This window comes from Herpailurus yagouaroundi, unplaced genomic scaffold, assembly GCF_014898765.1.
Source record: "Herpailurus yagouaroundi ecotype Mexico unplaced genomic scaffold, PumYag 187, whole genome shotgun sequence".
Classification (NCBI taxonomy): domain Eukaryota; kingdom Metazoa; phylum Chordata; class Mammalia; order Carnivora; family Felidae; genus Herpailurus; species Herpailurus yagouaroundi.
Window position 1 is genome coordinate 9,980,719 of NW_024412418.1, and position 6,646 is coordinate 9,987,364.

At 44.2% G+C, this 6,646-nt stretch overlaps 1 long non-coding RNA gene across 1 annotated transcript; it reads right to left on the reverse strand.

The window, feature by feature from the left end:
* Positions 1 to 3,854: 3,854 nt before the first annotated feature.
* Positions 3,855 to 4,959, reverse strand: LOC121043522 (uncharacterized). The gene is made up of 2 exons (XR_005796879.1): positions 4,730 to 4,959; positions 3,855 to 4,525 (listed from the first exon to the last, which is right to left on the reverse strand). It is a non-coding gene; the product is annotated as an uncharacterized LOC121043522 (long non-coding RNA).
* Between the last annotated feature and the right edge of the window lie 1,687 nt (positions 4,960 to 6,646).

Sequence of the window (6,646 nt, forward strand, 5' to 3'; positions counted from 1 at the left end):
TGGGTTTTGCACCAAAGATGGCTTATCACAGGGTATCACCAGATGTGGCCTAATGGACAGGAAGCTTCCCATCATGTGGCAGCAGCATTTCAATGCAGTATTCTTGGATTAATGAAAATGTCAGGCTAAGGATGTTTCTAAAGGCACAGAGTAAGTACGTTTCTAATGATATGTGACTAAGTGTGTGTAAGCATAAATTCAGGTATAGGGGCACATTCACAGAAACCATATAGTTCCTATATATACTACATAAACTATGTAGAGAAGAGACCATTTAGAGTAATGTGGCCTGCCTTCTGTGCTGGTTAGATGCTATTGAGTCTATGCTGAGATCAAGGCAGGTTCATTTGAGGTCACTGTGGGGGTCCCTTAACATATTCCAGCAAACCCTGTATCTAGCTCTAACAAATGAGGTAGAGTTGGAAATAGAATAAATGTGCTCTGCACCTCAAAACTCTGAGGGTCGCAGCCAAAATTACACTCATCTAACTCTAGTGGACTGATAGACTCAATGTCTCTGCTTCTCCCCCTGCCAGAAGAGAACATACTTCTGCCATGTCCCTGTTTTGCTACTGTAATCAAGCTGACTGGTCAGATTGCTGTTGCGGGGCTGGGGCGGGGGGTGGGGGGGCTGCCTAGGAAGCTCAGGAGAAACATTTGCAGAAAGTTAGTCCTTGGTAGCCAGCATCTCCATCTCCCCTACATATCAGGTCTTTTGGTACATGATTGGCCTGGAGGTGGTGTCCTTGGCTTTCTGAGCTGTCTCACCATTCTTTGTTAAGTGCCATGGTGGCCAATTCCTGTCTGAGCATTCAAGCTAAGCACCTAGGGAATTAATAGACTGACATGGAACCTGTCCAAGATGAAAACCGCCTTCTGCACTGCCAACCCATCCCTGGGCCATCCCAAGCATGAAGAGGACTCGTTTCCCCTAATGCTCCCCCAGAGGGCCTGTGGGGGTAAGCTACTGTCACCAAGCCCTTGAGAAGAACTGAATCTCCTTTCTTTCAGGGTCAGTGAAACCCAGGATGTCCGCCTGTGTCTCCTGTCTCCTCTCCAAGCACCAAGAAAAATGCCACTAGGTAAAGTACTAGGTTTGGAGAAGGGAATAAAAAATGCAGCTCCTCAGAAGTCAACCAAAAGGGAGTGTATCAGGGAGTCCAGGAGAGAGATTCCTCTTTGCCTAAAGCCATCTCCTTTAGGGAGCAGAACTATTTTGGCTTAAATAAAGGATGGGATGGGAAAGAAACCAATAGTTTTTCAACACCTACCATGTGACAGACACTGTGCTGGGCACTTTTACATAAACAATCTCACATAATACTTAACGCAATTGTATGGGTGTCATAATAACAATGTTCCCTACCCCATTGGATTATTTGTGCAGAAATCACTCCAGGAATATTAGTTATTATGTTTCCTATTTTAAGGGTAAGGAAATGGATACCAGATAGCTTAAGTGACTTGTCCAAAAGTCTTAAAGTTTGAAGTTGGTAAAATTTGGGATCCAATCAAATTCATATCTGTGTAGCTTTAAGCCTCATGCCTATACCACTCCATCATGTTGCCTCTATTCAAATATCTGGTCTTTTATATTCCAGTTTTAGGGACCATCATGTAGAATTGCAGACATCTGGAACTTTCTCAGCAGTGGCCTGAATAATGAAACGGATTTATTCCTTCTAAGGAGCCCCTTGGCCAGTAGAACTACCCTCCTAACAGGCCATCTGCTTGCGAGAAGAACCCCCCTCCATCTTCTACCAAGGAAAGCACCAGGGGCACCTGGGTGGCTCAGTTGGTTAAGTGTCTGACTTCGGCTCAGGTCATGATCTCACAGTTTGTGAGTTCGAGCCCCGCGTCAGGCTCTGTGCTGACAGCTCAGAGCCTGGAGCCTGCTTCAGATTCTGTGTCTCCCTCTCTCTCTGCCCCTCCCCTGCTCATGCTCTCTCTGTGTCTCAAAAATAAATAAAACATTTAAAAAAATTAAAAAAAAATGAAAAGAAAGCACCAGCTGGCTCAGCCTCATCCCAAACTCAGGAGAACTATCCAAAGCCAGCCAGTGTGGAGTGGAGATACAGCGAACTTTACGTCCATTCAGGCTGCTATGCCTAGCCCTAGCCACGTTTACATTGGGTGGCACTAGGGAGGGGTTGAAAACCTCTTGTAAAAGTCTTCTAAAAATCTGTCTTAAGGTGGAAACAGCAGCAAATCTCCATTTGGGTTGACTAGTCATCCAAGTCTTCTTTCACCCATTTAGAAACTGGCATCCCTGATCATATTCCAGATTCTGAAAACTTTAGAAACTAAGGCATTAGCACTATGGAGGGGATGAGCCACAACATACACAATACAAGCTATTCCATGATCCCATTCCCCTGTTAAATACATGTTTTCAACACTTACCCTGATCAAGAGGTACATTCGGTCTTGGGAAACACTTCTTAGAAGCCAACATATTTGGAGGTTTGAGGGTATATTTTTAAGGACCACGTGCATGCTGGAAGAAAGTGACTAGAATTCCACCCCCTCTTTTTTTCTTGTTGTTGCGACCAGCATTCAAGTCTCAACTACCTCCAAGTATTTGCAGTGTTCAACTTCAGAACAATTAAGACAGTATCTGCTATTCGCATACCTTCACTGTCAAGGAGCAAGCTCTTTTAAATGCCCTTCTCCCTCCCTATGCCACTCTGCTTGACACCTTGGAGAACCAGATGATAGGTCTCCCCATGCCTTGTCAGATGAAAGGCACATTTGGGAGAACAGGGACTTAGAGGGTCACTCAGGAATATCTAGAGTGGGTTTCATGGTGAGGATCTAAGCAAAGACAAGGAAGCCAGGGCAAGCACATGATAGGGGGCTGAAGCTAAAGGGGTAGGGTGGGTTGGGGCTTGGGATGCCAGCATGCTTTAGTTTAGCAGAGGCTATATAGAAAAGGATCAGAGCTTGAAAAACAAGGACCACAGGGAGAAAGGAACTATCTCAGGGGTGCTTCAAGATGGCTGCCTGAGTGTGGTCTTAATCTCATGCTTGGTAGACAGTTGTCTACCCTACCTGAACTCAGTGAGCAAGGAGAGCTCAATCACGAGTTCATGTGGAAGGTCTGAATTGGCTAAACTTTTTATCTTTTCACCATTAAAAATGCCTTGAAACTAGCTGCTTGGATCACTATTAGGCCAACGGCAAAAAATGGGCCTCACATTCTTTAATTGGTAGTCCAATAAATATAGGCTGTGGAACAGAGGAAGAATGGACTAACATATCTGCTGGATTGGCCAGTTTTTTGTACTTATTGACAAGGCTAGGAGTTGAATAACAAATTGGGTCTGGATCTTGCCATGAGAAGAGAGATTTTCAGCTCACATGTGACAAATTTCCATTAGTTCTAGCTTACCACTCAAAAGTGGAAATAAAATGGCAGGGTAGGGGTGGGTGGGCAGAAAATACAATTTCTAGGGATAGTGGGTTTTCCAAGAACCACACTTTTTGTAGTGATTGTTTTTGAGAAGGAGAGCATTCACTGTGACCTCAACAAATTCTGATATGGTCAAACCTGGGATCTGTTTTATTTTGTAGAGGCGGAGATTAACATTGTGAGGCTGGACTAACATCTATGGCTGGACTGGGATCCCTGAAGGGCATTTGGGTCAATAGGAACTGATAGAAGATGAACCTTAGAGCCTAACAGGGTGACTCTGGCTCACGAATACTGGGCTTCTGAGATCACTACAAATCACCCTAGACAGTGCTGGTAAATGTCACTTACCTCACCATCCAGGAACCTGTGGTTCAGAACCCATGAAGAAAAGCCTTGGGTTTCAAATGGAAATGTCTAGAGTGAAGCCATCACAATGTGGTAGAATGAAATGCAAATTTAATTGGAGGAAAAAAAGTCTGGATGATTCCAGCCTGTATTCAGGGGCAGTCCAATTCTGAGGATCCTTCTCTTGCTCTTCTTCCTACCTCCACATTCTTAATCAGTCCAAACAGTCATGAGTAAGCGCTTTCACTATATCTGACTGGGACTAAGGGATTTCTGGTCTTTCCATCTAGTTTTAATTACATCACACTCAGATACCTCGAGTATCTTCATTGAGTGTGACTGCCCTGGCAGAGTCTTGCAACTTCACTTTGGAAGAGGTAGGATGTGCTGTGGTTTTCCTCACCTAGGGACTGAATGCTGGGCTGTTGGGCATGAGGCAGGGGCTGTTGGGCATGAGGCAGGGGCTGTTGGGCATGAGGAAAGAGGGAAACCAATGTTAGTCATCTGGACATAACTCAGAGGGGAACTTGCCAAACAGAGAACAAAGCCACTGCCCATAAGACGGGCACCTTGGAGAAAGAGCTGAGTGGGTAGTGAATGGAGGAAGAATGGTGATCAGGAAAGGGTAATTATGGCAAGCGTTAATAGGAAGATGAATGTGAGCAGCAACATTGCAGAAAGCATGAGGCAAAGGATGAGGTGTGTCCTGGGTGTTTGAGGACTGCTCTGAAAACTCATCTGGTCTCCTCTTGATCGTTGGCGCTCCTACAACAAGCAAGAATGAAAGGGATATGGTGTCAGCAACCTATATTCCATCACTCACAGTTCTCTGTGAGCATGCAGTTCCAGACTCTCCCGTCCCTCCCTCAGTGATATCATTTTGGCTTCCTTGAGGGTGGTAGGGACACAATGTTGGTGGTAGGGCAGATGTTCAAGGCTACAGTTAGATAAAGGGATCCTCAGCCTTACCAGCAGACTGCCAAATATGAGTTCACTTCAAATTGGCAGGTCTGGACCAACTTATTCATCAAGAAGTCACATTTCTGGCAAAGTAGAGTTTGTGGTATTAACAGGTCGAACCAGAGAGACCTGCTTCCACTGGTAGCTGAGGGCCAGGAAGTTATGTCATGGACAAATACTTTTAACCCAGCTACTCTGTTTAGGACAGTGACAGCCCAATTGCTCAGAAGGTGCTGCAGAAAGCCTTGTATCTGTTGCGTTATTATCAGCAGATTCCATTCTGATCCCATTATGACATCACTCTGCCTATAGGAGAAGGCAGAGTTATAAGGCAGCTCACAGGAAATCTTGAGGAGGGGTGGAGGAACTAGGTGACACCTGGTGTGGCTGATGTCCCATTATGGAGATTTAGAGACACAACAGAGAAATTGGAGATTAGCACCCAACCCAAAGAGGAATGGGAATCCTGTGATGTACCCATGTCTCAAATCCCCACAAAGAACCCATTTGGAAATGCTTTGAAATTCTTCTGCATTAAGTGAAAAAGTTTACATCTTTGCATGGTATAGGAGAGTTGAAATAATATTTCAGATTCTCTCAGGAACCTAGATAACCTTTGAAATGTGGGTTGGTTACAGATCAACCTTGAAAAGATAAGTGGCTGTGTAATTCCTAATTCCCAAATGACTCAATATCAAGAGTACTCGATTATGAACCAACCTGAAAAAGGGAAAGGAATGACTCAGGCCAGAGTCTATATCTAAGGATCAAGGAGGTGGTTTCACAGTCTTTATTTGCTACAGTTAAAAAGCCCAATCTAGACCTCAGTTTCAATCGATGCCAACCAGAAAGTCAGAATTTAAGCTGTGAGTGAAGATTCTGGTCTTTGCTATTTGCTCCTAACCAAAATCTGGAACACATCACTCAATATCTTAAATTCCCAACTTATAAAATGAGTGTACTGCTATGTGCCCTATCCACCTCACAAGATTTTATTTTTAAAAACGTAGGTGTGAACATGTTCCACAAATTAAAAAAGGCCTCACCTCTGTAATGGAAATTCTTCTTAGTCACTGTGGTAGTTACTCTGCGTTCTTCAGTCTGAGCATCACAGTGAGAGCACAGATTGGGCAAGCATTGTCATGTAATCAGTTGTCTCATGGGCTGAATTTTTTACAAAGCAAGGTTGAAATGCTCTAGAACCCAGGAGGTTTATGGAGCAATCCCAGAGCCAGGTATAACCTACATATGTTGGGTGGTGAGAACAAGTTCCACATCCAATTTCACATCACCCCTTGGTTGTTTCTTCTCTTGAGTTCTCACTCACGAGAATCCTAAAACAATGAGGGTCACTGAGGAAGTCTGCTAGGCTGTGGTGATGCCAGCAACTTAGTTAATGTTCCAGGTCATGGCTGTCTTGTTTGTAAAATCCTGCCACATGCAGTTGTGTATTAAATGAGATCATACAAGTAGGATGCCTAGCACTGTGTTGGCATCCAATAAATGTTAGATAAAATTATTAAGGAGGCAGAAGAGGCCAACCTCTGGAGTTTCATCTTCCTTGGTGCCTCAGGATACCTTATTTTCTCCCTGGTTCAAGGCATCAAGAAGCTCAGATGCCTCAAATTGATACCCACAGGGCAGGGCAAAATGACTGCTAAGGAATTTCTACCAAAGAGCCAGTAGAGGGAGCTCCCAGGTAAAACTGCTCTTCTCTAGTCCACTTTTGCTTCATTTCTCTGTAAAACAAATCTATGCTCAGAGGCCACAAACTTTTATTCTACCAGAGACCCTTTTACTTAGAGAAAACCAGATCACTCAGAAAAAGACCTAGATCCAATCCTGCTTTCAGAGAACCCAGGTGTTCTTGAACTTTAGAGACAGGTTGAGTCCCATGGCAAGGTTCAACTCTTGGGCTCCATTTGC